Here is a 20,470-nt window from a genome sequence, read left to right on the forward strand (position 1 = left end):
CAAATACACTGTAGACAATAATAACAACATTCTTTTTTATTGTTCTTTTACTATTTTGACAGAAATATGAGTAGTAAGATACACTGTTGAAATATGCTTTCTTTTGTGTATGTCACAACATGAAATTACATATTTACTTAACAGTATAATTCACTTTTCATTGAACTAATGAGCCCTAGGCATTTTAACCTTTTCTGTAACATTGGCTGTATTATGCTTTTACAGTTCAATATTTATAATCAATTTGATTCAATAGAGCCATTGGCTGGTCAATTATAAAGTCTATTGTTTTCTTTAAGTTCAAAATCATTCATTTTAGTACTATGAACAACCTACAGGCTTCCACTTATATTTAATAAAGCATTATAGAATCCAGTGATTTCATAGGTAACAAACCAGTCCAAGTGCAGGTGAAATTATATTATGAACAATGTTAATAGAAACGGTGGGCACTTTAACTGGTGTTTTGGTTCAAAAACATTTTTGTGTTTTGGGTCTAAAACATTTTTTTTGGGGGGGTTCCTAAACGCAATTAAATTTTGGTATTAGATTTGTTTTCAATTATGTAAAAATTCCATAAGCAGGAAAATGTTAAAATAGCACTATAAGATAGGGAAAAAAGCTTCAAATATGTATAAAATCCTAAAAACAAACAAAATGAAACTTAAAATAATTAAAAAAAGATATGGTGAGCAACTCCACTGGTGTCAATCAGCAATGAAGTGGGCCTACTCCTTTTAGAAGTCTTCATGGTCATCTTCCGGAGTTAGCCATGTCACGATTATTCTGATCATTTTATATGATAAGCTTTTCCTTGCTGGAATTGTAATACTGTTTAAATTGTTGTTTTTTGCATCACCTGCATCTAAAGTGTTGTGGTTCATTTGAATGAATACCAAATTCTCCACAGTTTGGGACAACAAACTCCTGCAACGCTCACTAAAAATGTGTAGATACGGGATAAATATTCTTTTTGAGTAGACAACTGAAGGTGTGCAGCCTAAATGTCACACAGAAACTCGGAATCAAAATTCCACATAGTCCTTTTTCCAACCTAGTATGTATAGTGTAGAAGGACTGTCCTTGATTTAAGACTTTTTACCTTTTAAAATAGTCCTCCAGCATGTTGGAAATTGAGTAGCCCTTAGAAGCATCAGCACTATCTTCTGCCAATTCCTCAAATCTTGACCAGATGTCACTTGTGCCTGCATCCTCTTGCTGAGCTGTCAGTTTCACTCAGTGCCTATCCCCTGTCTGTAATGCTGGCTGTCACTCAGTACTGTTGCTGCTGTCACTCAGTACTGTTGCTGCTGCAGAGCTCTGCACAGGTCCCATCTCAGCATGCCCGTGTGATGTGCCTGGCCCCTTCCCACCTGTGACATAAGAAGGGGCCTACTTATCGCACATGTCTCCTGGGCAGGTAGGGAGGTCTCCTGGGCAGGTAGGGATTTGCCTTCTGTACTCAGGGACCCTTCCCAAAATCGTATTCACCTCCCTGTACAGCCCCAGCAGATGGTGATGCAGCTCTCTCCATGTGTCCATTACAAAATGTACCAGTGTAGTCATGAGAAGGGTTTGTCCAAGGCCTATGGTCAATGAGGCCTGCTCTATAGCGTGAGTGGCTGTCCTGTGTTGCATGCTGTGGTTTCCCCTGGGTTATTCCCTTTGGGTAAGCTTCCTCCCAGCGGTTATGGTCTCTCTCTGTACCTCCATAAAGTTTATAGGCTGATAACAATATATCACAGTGCCCTCTCTCAGCCCTACCATGAAATACCCCATCAGCCGTAAATATTTCTCCTGCTCAGGGACAGTTGTCTCTATCCTGCAAAATCCCTGTCAACCTTGTTCAGACACAATGCATACTTCCTTACACTCTCTCCCTTATGTTGTTCGCAGCCAAATAATCCAGCTCTGAGCTATGTTAGCAGCCCCTTCTTCCATTCAGGAGCTAAAGATGCTGCAGAAACTACAGGACTCAGGGGCCCAGTATATGAGGAGTATACTCTGCAGATGCTCCCATTCCTCATTCAGAGGACCGTAATAGGCAGAGAAATTGGAGAGAGGTGGGGCAACGAGCCCCAATATGCGGACCTGTTCCATATTGTCTGCTCCTCTAAAGCTGCAGAATACAGTATATCAGCGAAAACAATGCTGAAGGAGTGGCTCAGTGATTAGAGACATGGACTCTGGCAGTGAATTTGAACGAGGGGAACCTTGTTCAATTCCCTTGTCAGCTCCTTGTGACCTTGGGCAAGTCACTTTATCTCCCTGTGCCACAGGCACCAAAAAAAATAGATTGTAAGCTCTACAGGACAGGGACTGTGTCTGCAAATGTCTCTGTAGAGCGTTACATAAAACTAGCAGTGCAATACAACAACAAACAATTATTATTAAGGCAGCAGAAAGATCCATCTAGTATAACGTCTTTGCTCTAAAATGCACAAAACTCTCTTGACTTTAACCAGAAGTCCCTTGATTAGTGTAGCAAAATGCTACGAGGTCCAGCTACAGTACTGTCTTTGAAGCAAGCATATTAGCCTCAGATTGCTTCCGCAAGTGTGTAATCCTTTTACAGCTATAGACTGTACTTGATGAATATAAAAAAACAATTGTACACAATTTTTAAGGTGATCTGTGTAATAATAATGACATTAACACCTGGGTGTCACGTTGGACCAGTACTTATCAACACTTTTATATTTTTTGGGATTCTCGATTGAACAAAACAAGGAGGAAAAAATAAATTGTCATTTATTTCCTTAACAGACAAACACACGACAACCTCAGAATACACTTAATACAATACTTGGGATGGGATGGGATGGGATGGGGAAACGAAAAAAAATTGTCCTTTGCACGAAAGCTGCAGAAATTAAGTCTCTGGCTTAAAAGTTCTTTTTGCTAAGTCGCAAGTTGCCAACCTAATAACTTGGCCAAATGAAGAATGTTCGTAGTAGTTCGTTAGAATTCGGTCGGGAGTCTCCAGGGCTAACGAATTCCTCAAGTAGGGGTACATCCTTAGTTACAATGTTGTTAACCCCTTGCGTCCTGGAACCACTACCGCTGTACTTGAATGGAATCCTGTGCAAAGCTTGGATATGTCCTGAATCACACAGGGGATAGCTCGGCAAGCAGGTTTATAGGGTTCACAGACCTATCTCTAACATGCATACCCAATCCACGCCGTGGGAACATTTAACCCACCAATCCCCGATTTGCCCGAAGTTTGCAGACCATGCAAAAAAGAGCTTTCCGGTTTGTAAAGCGCATGTGTCAGCCTGACACCTATGCGGTTTAACATACCGGGGGTCCGCCCTCAGCTTGGCGACCCTCAGTCTAGAGTGTGGTTCCAAAGTGTCATGGCTCATGCTGGGTGCCGGGATCTGGCACTCAGCAACTTCCCGGCCATTTTCACACTTGTCATCTCTGAGTCTTTTCATCCCTGCACTTCACTAGACTCTGAGGCTCACACTTAGCAGGGGCTCTTTTGAAGAATAGGGAGGAAAAAACCCTCAGCTCATTCACCCTTAGCATATTAACATACTAAAGGATTTTCCCCAGGCTTGTAGAAAAAGTTCCTCCCTGACTGTACATTTAAAACTCACAGTATATGACAGTTTATTAAAACAATATGTTTTGCTTATGCCACTTTAATGAATTTGATATGTGGGTGCATGTTTTATTTACTCGGACTTGCACTCCAAAAATTAGGTTGCTTGCTATCTCCGTTCGCAAGTTAGCCCGCTTAATTAAAAGGCTTTCTTGTGGGATTCCAAGTTCACCTAGTTCTCACGTCAATTGACCGACTTCCCACGGCAATAGACTTTCCTCCTTTCAAGTTACGTGAGCTAACAAGGCACGGATACATTCTGCCGAATAACCACTTCAAATCTAACCGCAAGCCACTTATTCAATTGAACTTGCGGTTATGAGGTCGAGTGCTTGAAAATGGATACCTATTCTTCAAAGCAGACCTCCCGTATAAAGCCACGCTTCTTCAATCAGCGCTGGCTTCAGCGGTCACAACGCCATCTTTTGCCTGAAAAGCTAATAGCACAGTTTGTATGCAATTCTATTACTGCAGGCAGGGAACAGGCTGTAACATGGGGATAAGAAGGCTGGGACAGGGGCAAATACATCAAGATAATGCAGATACTTTTAACCCCTTCACTCCCAATGCGAGTTGGGGTTAATCAGCCGGGCATAATACCTTTATTAATGGCCTGATTAACCGCACTATCGCCACACTGGGATACAAGGGTAGGTCGTTTGATTCCTTCCAGGTCTGTATGTTTCTTTTGCATTTGGAATGAATAGTCTATAATATAGTATACAGTACTTAGCATACTCAACTACACATGTAAATAAAAAATACAAAAACAAGCTTATTAATGAGTTTAGAAATAATCCACAATTGAACATTAAAAGGCAATCCTGTTGCTCTTGTGAATGCAAACGAAGATTTGAATTGCATACTGTAGCTTACTTTATTGAATAAAGCACTATTTCATATTTTATACATTCATATTGATAAATTATCTTGCACATTGTTTTTAACCCTTACAATATCTAATACATCTTGTTATAATTTCTATCTGATTTCATTTTCACAATTCTGGCTTCACAGCAAAGATGCAGTAAGCGGCCCAATTTTTCTTTAATTTCTCGATAAATTGACAGTTTTATGAACTGTCTCTTTACCTATGCCCCATGTCAAGCGCAGGGGAAAAAAACATTCTAATTAAATCATTTGGGAAATGTAATGTACGATTATAGCTTCTTGGCACATTATTACAAAAACAGTTGTTCATATATATTTATATAAAGATTGGAAGAGAAAGAGTGAGATTTAAAAAAAAATTAGAAAATGAATTTTTAATAAGAATATGGATAGACAGTAAAATAGGTTTATAGTTTAAGCAAATAAAAATACCACTTACGGGTATATTTGCTTGTCTCAGACAGGTCAGTGACCCTTTTTATAGGTCTGCAACCCTACATTTCCCTATTTATCCATATGTAAGCATACAGGGATTTAAGTTTTACAAAGCCACTTAAAAAATGTAGACATCCTACTTCTTAACACTTGAAGCCCCCTTTCCCCATGACCAAGGGAACTACGGATGCTGGGTATCTGTCTGGCATACAGGAGGCCTGATCCTCCGCCACTCGGAGCCTGAAGTGATCGCGTTCTTTGGTACAGAGCGCCTCCACCTTGGAGCTATCATTGTGTAGTAGGATAACCCCTCGCAGGAACAATACAGTCAGTAAATAAAGGCACACACAGGTATAACCAAATATATTTACTGACACATATGACACTATAACACAATAAACGAACAAGGCCCCACATGCAGTACCCACACAATATAGATACACCCTGGGGAAATAACCTAAAATACTGAGGTGACCTGGGCACCTAACCACCCAGTGTCCACAGAGCCAAGCCCACCCAAAGTTTGTGGAGTAGTGCTACCCACTGTGTATATGGCCGTTGGTGCACATGGTATCTGTCCTAGACCAGGTCAAACTGTAGAGGGTTGATCCGTCAAACCACAGAGTGATCCCACTATGCGGGTCTCTACGAGGCTGCTGCTCCTTGTGCGTCCGATTCACCTCTGATGGAGATCCGGCTGGAGGGTGTCTCTGGTAATATATGCCTGGGTCTGGTCCCAGACTGCCGGCCACAGCTCACGTGTGGCATCCTGTCACTGGTGGGTTGACACTATTGGGTGCTGTGGGGAAGCGTCCCTATCTAGGGGCCTTCCCTACAACACACAAGATGGAGGGAATGAGGCATATCTGTGGCCTATGGGGCAAATCTGACCTAGTCCAGGGGAGCACTGCTCCGTTGGGGTTCCTCTTCCAACTGACGTGCGGTACCTAGCTCGCCAAATGTGTCATTCTGGCTGCCGAGGATACCCTATTGGCTATTGGGCCCCACGTGGTGAGCAGCCCCTGGGGCTGCTGTGACATGTAGTCTCATGGTCTCCTATGCAGAGCCTGTGTAATAGCTGCCGCACTCTGTACTCACTGTGCATGCGCATCTCCTGCATTGCGTATGCATGAACAAACAAGATGGTCACCACCACCGGAGAAGTGCCCCGGTCGCACAGGGCTCCGGTACATAGCGCCTCTTTTCCGCACCTAAGGTAGGGGAAAGGTGGGGCTCAGCTACATCCTCCCCCTGGTGGAGAAACCAACGTTCCCGCTTCGGAATAACATACATACACACAAATTTGTATAATAAAAATGCATTGTGTGTCATATAACTTAACTGATGCAAATTCTAAACAATATTAAATAACTCATTGAACATGGCTATGACAGACGCCAACTGGCTCCGAGACAGCTGCTAAGACTCATTGTGAGGTACCCCTATGAATCATATGTGGGAAGGCATCTCACTCTCTGACTCCTGTGAGTCTCTTCTGCAGTGTCTTCCTCTTGGGAGATGCTGTCGTGGGCTTGAGGCCCTGACCCTGTCATAAGGGGTGATCCAGTCTCTATAAAGTCTCTTTCAGGAACAAAGCTTGGGCTTCTTGGATCAAGGGGATGGCTTGTTGAAGCCACCGGTGAGGAGCATTGCCCATTAATTACCCAATGCTTCCTCGGGTGGTGCCCACCAGTCCCTGTTGGAGTTGGTGGAGGTTCCTTCCAAAGAATCTTGCGTTTGTTTTGCTATTGAAGCTGCAGTCTCTGCAGACTCTTCTGGCTCACTGGACATGGCTGTTAACTCTGTTTTGGGTTCACTGTCCCCTACTTGAGGAATGGGCAGCAATTGATTTTAGTGCCAGACGGTAACCCTGCCATTTGTGTCTCGTATGTGTTAGACAGGGAGGCCTGGCATCTGGGATTCTACTTCGAAGGGCCCTTGGGATAGGTGTGCCTCCGTTTTCAATAAGCATAGAGTAATGGTGAAAGAAAACTGAGCACTACCTCCAAAGTAAGTCAGGCAAAAAGCGCACCTGTGAAGAAAAAAGTATCAAATTTAATGGATCATTGGTAAAGCAGCATATTGGGACACAGCCCACACCTACACGTTTCGAGCAAAGCTCTTTATCAAGGTAACAATAATTGTACTCACCAGGGTGTATAAATACCGATTTTGTGCGCTGCAGTCTCCAATCTGACTTCCTGATTAGTTCAGTGACGCGGCCTGTGACGTCAGCGCGCACAAGCGGAGTAAAAAATAGCATGCCGCCGGAGCCGAGGTCAGCGGGGGTTGTGGGGGCGCAGAGAGAGGGGAACCGCCGGTAGGGGGGCGCAGGGAAAAAAGTTTGCGCCCCCGTGATATAGACATCACAGCATTGGGCAAAACCAGCATACTATACAGGAGTGATCCTTGATGCAAGAAGTGAGGAAGTTCCCTTAGAACTTCTACCACTAACTATGCTGTTCGTCTGGGTCAGGCGGTTCTTAGAAAGTTCCTTACCATGGATCACTTCAATAATAATTATTATTTGGAGGACCACTATGCTTGACTAATAGACTTCTATATATGTAATACATATATTTAAAAAAAACTTTGCAAATGTGACATATTACATTAAATTGTTGACAAAGTAATTAGTGAAATTATAATTCTTATGCATCTGAAACATCATTACTACTCTGTTTACTATATTTAAAAGGATTCCTGCAGCTTAATGGAAGAAAAAACATTTATTCAGTGGGGATTTCTGAGAATTGAACTCTGCAACTTCTATGAACCCCTTCGCTGCTGAAGAGGCCTGCAATCGAAACATTTTTCATGCAGTATATTTAGGTTTAACTTTTTCCAAGTACAAGTTAACAAACAAGCACAGATTATTAATAGTAACTAATAAGTTGAACAAATACAATCTGTTGGCTTTCGGTTTCATCTCTATACCGATGATAGCCACATTTCTCCGTAACAGCCTTCAGCACTGATGTGCTGGTTGTGATGGAAAAAAATAAGTTGCAAGAGATAGTTGACTGCAGTGATTATTGAAAAGTTGCAGGGATTACCATTAAAATCTTTAGGGACCAGAGTTTTTAAACCACAGGTCTAGATGCCACTGCAAAATAATTGAAGATACACATTGGATTGTAGCAGTAGGAACGAACATGTGTATTGCCCGTAATATTAAAAACCAATGGTCCAACTTCCTGTGTCATCACTACAGTTTAATGATTGACAAAAAATAACTAATCCATGTACAATACTTTACCGGTATATTGGTATTTTACTTTTTTTTTTTTAAATACGTTTAGTAGCTTTTGAAACATATGCCCCAATCTCTTGGCTATTTCTGAACTGCAGAACAAGAAAAACAAGGATCATGGAATATGCAGAACAATACAAGAAGTAGATATCGAAAAGTCATGCTTCACTTAGGGCCACCTTTTAATTGGTGGCAGATGTGTATATAACTTAGCTACGTAATATAACTGAGGACACATGAGGCTGTGAGTAGGGATGTATAAAACTGTTCAAAATGCATTTGCAAAAGTTTTTTTTCCTCAAACTCTTTTCCCTGCAAAACTTTTTACCAATTCTCAAGGGCTAATAATGTCGTCAAATTAGTAATCTTTCAGCAGAATGTCACCCGAAGGAGTGAAACATGGTGCATGTGCCCTAATTATAGTCCCAGTATTAGCAGTTTGGCAAGTAAATGTAGTGATTTCAGAAACATTTGCAGGTAATGCAAATCGTCACCTGACTGAGACGTTTCTCTCTTTTTTTGCATGGTTCGCGAAAGATCCACATCTCTATCTCTCAGTCCAAACTTGAAGCGCCAACAGCAAACTATTGTAATGCAGCAAATCTTAGAAATGATGAGATGAACAGAAAGGAAATGTATATGAGTAGCACATATTACCAGGGGCGGTGAATCCATTAGACCAACTAGTCGGCCACCTAGGGCGGCAGAACTTTTGCGCGGCAGCTGCTAGTTTGCTTAGTGAGGGTTTTTCCCCGATCTCCCAGAGATAGACTATTGCCAGAGAGAGGAGGGGGAAGAGAATAACAGTAAGGAGGGGGAGAGTGACAGAGAGACGAGGGGGAGAGAGAATGCCAAAGAGAGGAAGGGAAGAGAATGGCAGAGAGAGATGAGGGTGGGAGAGAATGAGGAGGGTGAGAGAGAATGACAGAGAGAGGGGGAGATAATGAGGAGGAATGAATCTATTAGGTATACATTTTTTGGTTACTTATAAAAAAAATGGAAAGTTATTTGCATGTAGTGGGGGAGAAGAGGGGGGGGGCGCGCAAGCTAAAGGTTCACCTAGGGCGCCAAATACTGCATATTACTAATTGGTTAGTTTCAGATTTCTTTTTAAAACAGATTTTTGAGATATTTATGTGACACTAATTATGGTCCTTTTTTTATTCTATCAATATTTATATTATTCCATTTTAGGATTTCGTTTTAGGTACTCATGCCTACATCATATAAAGCACTGACTGACATGAGATCATTTGTGCAACATAAACCATTTCAAGAACATAAAAGTATTTAGCATATTTGAAATTGTTAATTACAATTGTTCAAATCCCAGGGGTCCACTCCATCAGATAAATAAACTGAACCTGAAAAAACAGTATGTGAAACGGTTTACGGAATGTGTGTGCTTTTGAATTTGACTGCACATGCCCTGTTTGAGTCTTGTAAAATACACTGTTCATCTATCACCTTGATGAGTTGCAAAGCAAAAATAAACACATGAAAGGTTATTTTAGACTTTATACAAAAAGTGGCAGTGTTTGAAGAGACCACTAACACTTTACTATTCAGTTTGTGGTTTCCACATTTTCAAATTCTTCCATACTGTACTGTATATCAAGGGCGCGCAAACATTTTCCCCTGTGCCCCCCCTGCCTGCTCTCCCCCCCTGCTCGTGCCCACCCCTCTTACCTTGTCTCCGGCATTAAATGATGACTCGGGGTTATGTGACGTCAACCCCCCGGCGTCATTGGATGCCGCGTTGCCATGGTGACGCGCTGTCGGAGACAAGGTAAGAGAGCTTACAGAGGCCTTGTGCGGTCCCACGGCATTTAATTTATATGCTTTGGGGAAGAGCATGGGGCCTCTGTAAGCGCTGCACACCCTGGTTTGCACATCCCTGCTGTATATCATAAATCCTTGTTCTTTTCTTAACTTAATCATTAACACTGCATATGTAACCCTCCTTGCTTGGCTCTTTAGGAGTTTACATCAGATAGACTATTTACATGGCTATGCTCAGGGTGCTGGATCTGTGCAGGCTTGGTGTAGTTATGCAGATGTTAGAATGAAGGGCGCCAGGAAAAATTATAGCACAAACAAAGAGCTTTATTCACATCCGTTGATAATGTTCTAAATACACAAGGGCGGGCTTCACATAAACATGAATTGGTATGAAACAATATACTTAGTCTGTGCTTCAACCCTTGGAAGCTCTCACTCCTATACTAGGGAGGTACTTAGGGCCTCATGCAGTAAGCGCCGATAAGGCTTTTATCGGCATTTTCCCGCCAAAATTGAATTTGAGATTCAGTAAGCGCCGATAAGTGGTCAAAATCGGCATTTTTTCCTCCCGATAAAAAGTTATCGGCATGCGGCTGCCGATAAGCCACTTATTGGCACTTTTTTAAATCGGCTGTATTCTAGTAGCCCTAATCAGCTTATCTGTGCTAATCAGCACTCACAAATGGAGATTTCATCTGCAATTTGTCCCGCTAACTAAAGTTGGCAAGTTGAAGGGGAGAAGGATCGGCAAGGTTGCCGGGACGGCACTTAGAAAAAAAACCTCATCTCTACATCAATGGAGTCAATGGAGCGGGGACTTATAACATTATAGGAGTGTTTACGTTCTATTGCTCATAATAAAAATGTGATTGGCATTACAGTGTCGATGTCATTCACTTCATCGTGTCCGCGCTTACGTTTATTATTGGCAGAACATGGTACTTTTCAATGTTATGATGATTTGCGTGTCACATTAGTCTTAATGTTATGATGTGTCAAGGGAAACCCCAATAGTAAACTCTTAATGGAACAGGTCACATAATATGAAACATGTTACTTAAGTGTGCTTCAATTTATTATATGATGTAACATATTTCACACATTTAACAGATCCAGCGTATAGTAATGTTGCTATACATTAGAGAATGCTTTGAATGTGTAACACATGAACAAATGTAAATGTAGCTGTTTGTTTTCATGTTAACATGTACTTTGTGACCTCCCTCTTTTGATGATGTCCGCAATTGGACACTCAATAACATTGCATGTTTACATTGTACACAATGCATTAAAATCACTTCATGCTAACTTATACACACATATATAATAGTTACTCATTTTTACACGATTGAAACATAATCAATAGCAAGTATCCTGATGGCATAAATTATGCATTTGCACATTACATTTAGTTCATGTGAACATGTGACAATAACATGCCAAATTAGACATGTTGCAACGTACTTTTTCAACGTCAATGTCATGGTTGTATCCTAATGAGATGACTGAGTGTTGCGTTCAGAAGTGGTACATGCATTACACATTCCATAAATACTTGCGAATAAATTATTGTACAAAGCTTAACGTTACATCATTGTCAAATATCATGATTGCCTGGTGAACACACATAAATCATCCTTTTAATTTGTACTGGATACCCGTTTGCAGTTAACTACTTGGATATGTTAATGTAACACCTTGCACTTCATCAAATCACCTGACATCATCACATAGGTATTTAAAGGAGGCTAATTACCTGCGCATTGACAGCTACAGACCTGAAAATGATGCAAATGTTTATGAGACGGAGGAAGATTCTATTGGAGGAGAGGCTTGCTGATGGAGAGGATGTCACAGGCAAAGGACGGGACAGAGACAGGGACAGAGACAGGGACAGGGACAGGGACGCAGAGAGGAGAGGGAGAGGTCAAGGAAGAGGGAGAGGGCAAGGAGATGAGAGAAGTAGAGAGAGGAGAGAAGTTGTGCCTCGTCCTCGTTTGTACAGGGAGAGAACCATGTTAGATGGGATGAGTGAGGAGGAGATTATAAGTCGCTATTGTTTGAGTTCAGCAGCAATCTTTGCTCTTTATGAAGAGATATGGGGAGATTTAGATTTTGTGACAGCCAGAGGTCGTGCAGTCCCTGGGCTTGTTAAAATGCTGTGCTCATTACATTATCTTGCTTCCGCGTCATTCCAGACATCTGTGGGCATAGCGGGGCGGGGTCTCGCAATCTACATTCTCGCGGGCCTTTACCCAGTTTCTATGTGCACTGAATAGACGCGCTAGGAATTATATTCATTTTCCTACAGAGCACACAGAGTGGCTGGAAGTGAGGAATGGCTTTTATACCATAGCCGGGATACCATGTGTGATGGGTGCAATAGATTGCACTCATGTTGCTTTGATCCCGCCTAGTCAGAGTGAGCATGCTTACTGCAACCGTAAGCACTACCATTCCCTGAATGTACAGGTGGTATGCGATGCCACGATGAAGATTATGCATATGGTAGCCAAATTCCCTGGTTCCAGTCACGATTCCTCTATCCTGAGAAACTCATCAGTCTTCCATGCTTTCGAAGAAGGCAATTTTGGACCTGGTTGGCTGGTGTGTGAGTACATAGTATGATGTGTTAACAAACAACTCTAGTTTTTCTATGAACTGTTGAATGTAATAATGTTAACACAAATTGTATCATATTTGTGCACAATGGATTATAGGTGACTAGGGATACGGAATTAGGCCGTGGCTGTTGACCCCGGTGGTAAACCCTCAATGTGAAGCAGAGGAGAGGAATAACGTGGCACATATATCTACACGATCCGTCATAGAGAGAACATTTGGCCTTCTCAAGACACAATTTAGGTGTTTAGATAGAACTGGTGGGGCACTTCAATATAAGCCTGCTAAAGTGTCAGTTATTATAATTGCATGTTGCATTTTGCACAATCTGGCACTCCGAAATAATTTAGAAACCAACATACGTCAGGGCTTGGAGGAGGAGCATCCCGTACATTTACCAGCTGACACTGAGCAAACAGCCAGTGGTGTGGAGACACGTGGGAATGTCATAAACACATATTTTTCATGTAAGCAAATACATATATGTTCATAGTACTACATAGATGTATTAAATCATTGTAATGATAAATACATGTGTCCAAATACCATTCACTTAGGAAACAGATGAATATGGTTCTCACACCTTTCTCTTCTCTGCTGTGTGGACAATTGCATGTGGCACCGGTATGTCATTCATCAACAGGTTGTATTATACTTCTTAGCACTAAAAGGTGTTGTGTGTACGTGAGGAAATAATGTGTACTAAATCAATTTTTTATGTACATGCTCTTTTTGGTTATGCATACACAATAAAACTACTATGTCGATAGCCAATAGCTAGTGCAGTATGGTTACATACAATTTTTCTTTTGGAGTGTGACATGTGTGTCACAATGATTTGTAGACTATTGTGTATTTAAGATCATATTTGACGTATTCTAGATTTTTTTTCATATCACATACAAAATGGTCACTTCTGTGTGTTGCTTATCTTAATGAACATGTCCTGACAATGATTTATATTCATTCATGTTTTATTTTTCAAGGTATATCACTCCAAGGACTGCTCATGGTATGTATTTGAATTCACATCTGTCATAAGATGTGCAAACCTCGATACAGGTATAGTTACAGGATGTATAAACAGAACATAATGAAAAAGATGTGACAATTGAAACATGTCGTTTCTGTATTGTGTCCGTGCGTTTATCTACACTTGGTGGTTATTGTGCAGTGTGTTTTCAAATCCTTATGTAGATGACATAACATGTAATTTTGGCAATGTAATAACATTCATTCATGCACATGAGCGATGTTAACACTCAATGCATGTTTGTATGAAAAGACCCAAATGTGTTAAACATCATTAACATTGCAATGTATGTGATTAGTTCTTGTCTCACTTCATCTTCATGTTGATTACTACATTGTCACATGTGTATGTAAAAGTGAAAGATGTGTGTTGATTTGATGTTCATCTAACATTTGTCAAAATGTAAACACCATTCCAAAGTATAGTTCTTTGGATTCTCAACTTTTCCTAAATCATTAAACCCAATGACAATGTAGTTAATAAAAAATGTATTTCATTCACATTAGTTCTTCATAATGATCATGATCCTTTATAACTACTGTCAACATATGAACATAAATGAAGTGGACATTTGCATACGCACACATTTCTGCAACATACTGTGTGTGTGTTGTAGTTTTTGTGTGATGCATGTATTTCGACCATAAATAATCTAAAGCAACATAATAATGTTGCTTTTATCATCTGCCTCACTTAGCTATGTATGTGTTGAACGTTTACTAATAACACTAAACTATAGTTACTCATGTGAATTAAATGTACACACAAATGTTCATGTTTTAATGATCTGTACCTAACATTCATTAGCTCAGGCATGTTAGGTTACCACTACAACTTAGGTGATAATATAACATTCACACGACTAAACAGTTTCTATCACCTCCCTATTGTTATTGTGTACGTTCAGATACAATGTGTACGAGTTGGTATGTAGCATTTAAATTCTTTGACAAGTCACACGTGAGATTATAATATATAGTAGATTAATGTGTTTGCTGAGTGATAATGTTGGTTGCATGTATCACATGGCAATACATATAATGTTAGTAGAAAAGAAAAAAATATCAATATAAGTTCTAACTTCAGTGCTTAGCAACATCATTATGATAATTAAGTGCATAGTAAATATTTGCACAATAGGATAACATTATGTAGTGATCGTTAATCTGCGCACCAATCATTGAAAGCATTGTTACATATTTATTATAATAGTTGTTCGCTAGTCGTCAGATTCATCTAATATAACGATTGGCCCATCTGAAATCATACATTGGTCCCATGTATTCATCCTCGACATCAGTGAAATACAGCAAACACATGATGTTCCAAGATTGCACATTTATCTATGTCTCAGCATGACAACGCTTAACACATCTCGATATGATTGTGGATATTCACGCATAAATTACGTATATGTTTAAACTGCAAGGATAAAACTACAGATAGTGAACTGTCTCATTTTTCTAATGGCGTTGCTGGCATTACTACTGATATGTTTGTTCTGGTGCCTGTATACATAATAATGTGCGTGCACTACGTCTGTTGCGCACGCACGTCACGAATGTGTGGACTAAGTCTTAGCGCATGCGCAAAACGATGTTTACGCTGTGCGTTCAATACATGTCCCTCCATGGTGCTGCCAGCATTACGCATATCATGGCTGAAAGTTAAGTTATGATATGGAAGCGAAACAAATTCACTTCTACACACGTACATATCTAAACTTTGTCAATGGACGTGTGCCCACGGCAAAACCGGATGATCAGCCAATGAGCAAACAAAATACGTGTGACGTCATGTTAAGGCACCGTGAAATGCACGCAAACACCCCTCCCACTGAATGAACATTGGCCTCCAGCGCTGTGCACGCACCGCCCCACCGATGCGCGCGCATGACACACTGCACTGACCGTAACAATAAGCTACGGGCACAGCCAATACTGTTTCACGCGCGCACGTCAGTTGGGGGTGGGGCTTGCATCGGTAACCTTTTTAAGGACGCCTTGGGACATGAACACGTTCCCACGTCATATGTGGGCGACACTTTGTTTTTATATGTTGAATGTTAAACAATGAGGTGTGTGTGTGTGTTACAGTTAGTGTAACATGTTGAAATGATACTTTAAAAGCGATAATAATCTATGATTTAGGACTCCGTCACCAATGTGTACTAATGGTTCGTCATGTAGTATATTGTTATAGGAAATAATGTCTTTGTGCACGCTACATGTAAGGCTGTCTGCAATGTTAAGCTATATCCACTCATTTGGCTAACAAACGGTGTATATTATTAATGTACACATATATAATTTGAGTAAAGGCATAACGAAAATTGTATTTACCATTCTTGTAGAAGTCAAAACTGATTTGGCTGCAACTGCTCGCTCCAGGAAGGCACAACAGTATCATCCATGATTGAGGCAACCGTTGAATCCTGAATCACACACATCTCCATGAGGGCGTCATATGGATTTGCAGTGGCTTCTTCAAACAAGACGTCCGGAGGTACGTACAGTTGTTGGTTGTTTTCACATCCACATTGGTATTGCCCATATAAGTTTGGATACATATCATAGTAGTTATGTCCATCTTGCATCTGGTCTTGATGAATGGAGGTTGCAGGTATATCAGCAGACGCGACAGTCGGTGCGGCTTCAGTCTAACTGTTATGAGGCAAAAATATGCTATTTAACAGAAGATATGTTCCATGTTAAGTTTAAATGATAACAGCATCCATATCGTTGATCTAGCCGATCATGGACACGCTCAAAACATTCATTTGCGGATAAAGTGAATCGTACAGAAGTTTTAACATTTCGTTGTTTGTCAGGTTCTTGGTTGTATGGATATTTATTTTGTATCAAGTCATAGATTTTACCCACGGTTGCCCTTTTCTCTGGCGTTGATTCGATTGCTTCATAAATCATAAATTTGTATGATTTACATGGATGGCTGTGCAATGTGGAAGCTTCTGCCATTTCTTCTCTCTTCAAGTGTACAGTGTCTAAGTTGAACGCATACGGATGTCTGCTGAATGTGTGAATAGTGAATAGAAAATGTTATGTTTGCGGTTTGTTCCAAGGTTATAATATAACCTAACAATTATACGCCTAGGTTTTCTCCCACCAGAAATTTGTTACAATAATTGGCTGAAATTCTTTGTCTAAGATACACTCTTTTCAGAGGAATCGAAACTTTACTTTCGGCTTAGGCAATCAATATGTGCAAAACAACTTCACTCTTTTAATTACAATAAGAATGTGTGTGAAATCATCTACAGTGCTATGATGAACAGATTTCTGCTTACACATAGCTAGATTTAACCATACACACACATCTCTCTCTTTGTCTCTTTTTCTGTTTTTCTCTCTCTCTCTTTCTCTATCTCTATTTGACTCTCTCTGTTTGTCTCTCTTGATATATACATAGATATATATATATATATATATATATATATATATATAAATATATATATATATATATATATATATATATATATATAATTAGATAAATATATATGTTGATATATATTTATATATTACAGAATACAGAATTACAATAAGCGCAATCACACAAAGACCAATAAATATTATAATTAACACATATACTGGAGGGTATATACCCTCACAATCTAACTTTCCCTGACTCAGTCTGCAGCCAAAAGGTCTACCGCTCCACGGGCTGGTAACGAAAGATTTCCCAAAAAGAATGACCTAGGCGCAAGTGGAGACAAGAAAAATAAACATAGGGTAATACGTTCTAACAATTTAACAACCAGAAGGTACGATATGCACTCACAGCGTATAGGATATAATCAGGCCTTGTATCCACTCTGGGATCTGGAACAATTATGAAGAATCCGGAACATCTAGCAGCTTATCATCTGCAGCAAGTGTAATCTCGTGCGTAATATCATGTGGAAAGCGTAAATAAAAAACACAGTCTGAGGTTATTTTGAAACAGAATAACACGTGAATTTATTCAAGTCAAGTGCACAACGGAGACAGCTTCAAAACAAAAGCTCTCCCAAATACATGGTGGCATCCAGGGCATATTTATACACAAAATACTAAACCCACGCCCCCTCTACAAGGTTGCGTGTCGTCACTACGTAAGCGTAAAAGGTAAACAAATTATGCACACGAATACATTGAGTTAATGACATTATGGGATGTCTAAATGAGATGATTCAGCAATAATACTTTATTAAGCTGGTGACCTTTTCTCTACATACAGAACCTCAAAAACCCCCACCTTTGGAATGGGAAACCATCCCTATCAGTCTGGCCTTTATCATAACATTGGCACTTTGCTCAAGGTTTTTCAGTTAGCTGCTTGGTTTATTCTCACTTGAAAGTTGAAAGCAAAAACCTCATTCAAAAACGTCCATCTCATAACCCGTTCACTCAGACAAAACCTAAGATGGATGCTGACTTAAAATGGTTGCATAGATCCCAGTGCTGTTATGTCAGACCCCCCCTTATGTCATATTCTCACTTTGACACTCCCTCCTTTTTTTTTTTTTCTTAAAACATAGCTTTTGAGAATTAAGTTCATGATGATAGTCCAGGGATAACTCAGAGGACAAGGGTGCATGCCCTTCACTGTCATAGTCTCGTAAGGCGCTGCGGCCAATATGTCTTTTGATGAATTGAATAACTGTGGTCGGCATCTTCTTTCTTCACGGGACTGCTGTTTTCTGGCATCTGTAAAGAGTGGCATCCGAATGGGGGAGGGGGTAGCACACCTGTGGATCATACCTTTGCAACACGTGACACACTCATATATGACAAGTAACACTCCCACACATCCAAGCATTCAAAAAAAATTTGCTCCAAGTGATCTAAGCCATTCACCTAACCCCAAGGGTGATAATCTGTCACTTCCCTTTGTAAACCTCTTTTGAATCTCTTGTATTTAATCAAGTTCATGCTGCACATTGCTACACTGATCTGAAATAAAAACACAACATTGTCTTTAATCAAAACACATACCCCTCCTTTGGAAGCTAAAACATAGTCTAAAGCAATTCTGTTTTGTAAGGCCATAAACCTAATCTGAACCTGTTCTTGGTTTAATGATGAAATTAAAAACTGCAAAATTAAGGCCACATCCTTCCTGTAAATTTTTTTTTTTTACTAAACATACATTTTTACACAGGTTTCATTGGTTGGTGGAGACACTTGACCCATAAATTGATTCTTGTTCCTAGTGTGTGATATACCCTTTTAAGAGATTCCCTTAAAAAAATTGGAAAAATACAGAAATTATACACATAATCCTAAAAACCTTATTTTATGCAAGCAACCTTTCTTTGGATATGCAGTTGCTAGATAAAGGAAATTGCATCTATCTCTATCATCATATCATTTTAGAATCATCACAACATTCTATTACTGAGAATTGAGGGGGTTTGGTATCTGTGGAAGCGAAATGCATGATAATCACCCCTGCACGCATTGCATACATCATTCACTCAGAATATCAGAACAGACAATGTCTGCGATGGTCAACATGGCTGACTTATGATCCTTTCCTTGTGGCTGACACGCCCCTTGGTGACCCCCTCCTCTCGGTGGAGGTGCAACACACTTCTGGATCAAAGTTTTGCTGCACATGACACATGCATAGAGAGTGATGAGTACTGCCAAAACACATACAAGAGCTTTCACAAGCCACGCTTCCAGGAAACCAATCCTCCCATCAAGGCTCAATGGTACATACACCTTAAATTTCTAACTTAACACACTCTAAAGAATAAAAATATTGAGTCTCTGAAAAAATGAAATGTTCTGATAAAACCTGGCCTTAGCCTGGTATCTTATTTTCCTCGTTGGTTAACGGTTAGAGTTTTGACTCGGCAAGACTTTAACTTGATGCGGCTGTGCTTTAGGTGACTTTGGTCTTTGATGGCGCTGGAACGTTTGGTGGAACTGGAACGAGCTTTACTGTACTTTGGGTCCAGGAAAAGAACTCTGCCACTTTGACTTTGCTGTATTGGTGGTTACTTTAGGCCTTTTCAACTGGGATGAAGAGCATGACTATTAACCCCATCTCGAGTAGGTGCACTTTCAACGTTGCCTAGAGAGACTCAAAAATTATATTAGTTGCATACAACTTATTGTTTTATTATCAATAACATGGTCCTTAATTCTTTCCTTTGGACTGTTGATAGTCACAAGTCATCCCATACTGTATGTGTCTCATAGGGAGATAATTTATACCTAGAAATAAATTCTTGTCTCAATGTGTTTACTCCTGTCTTAGCATCCGCATATAGACAGAGGTATTCCCTATTAATGTTCCTAATTCATCTCTCAAATTAAAACTAAGTAGCCCATGTGAACCTGACTTTGATACCATCTAAGTTCCTGAAACTTTAGGGCCTCATCCCTTGCCATACCACTTGCTTCCATAATTAATTCTATCCTGTCTGCAGGCCATATCCCTAAGACCTGGGAAACTACCAGAGTTTGTCCCAATCTTCAAAAGTGGGGACAAAAAAACACTGTCTCAAACTACAGGCCAATCTCTCTTCTCCCAATACTATCCACTGTTATGGAAAAATATTCCCTCCCAATTAAGCAATTATTTCACCCATATAAATTTCCCTAGCCCATCCCTATCTGGCTTTTACTCAAACACTCCACTGTAACTATTCTGCTAAAAATTTGAAATGCCTTGTATATAATGCATACCGTATTCACTTATGTAACTGCTTTTGCACTTTTGACCCTATATTTAACCCTATGCACAAGACACACCCACAAATGAGAGGTGACTCCCAAATTCACCACTTCCTGGCAAACCCATTCTAGATTACACAGCAATTTTTGACAATAAC

The sequence above is a fragment of the Ascaphus truei genome, chromosome 2 (assembly GCF_040206685.1).
Source record: "Ascaphus truei isolate aAscTru1 chromosome 2, aAscTru1.hap1, whole genome shotgun sequence".
Taxonomy (NCBI): Eukaryota; Metazoa; Chordata; class Amphibia; order Anura; family Ascaphidae; genus Ascaphus; species Ascaphus truei.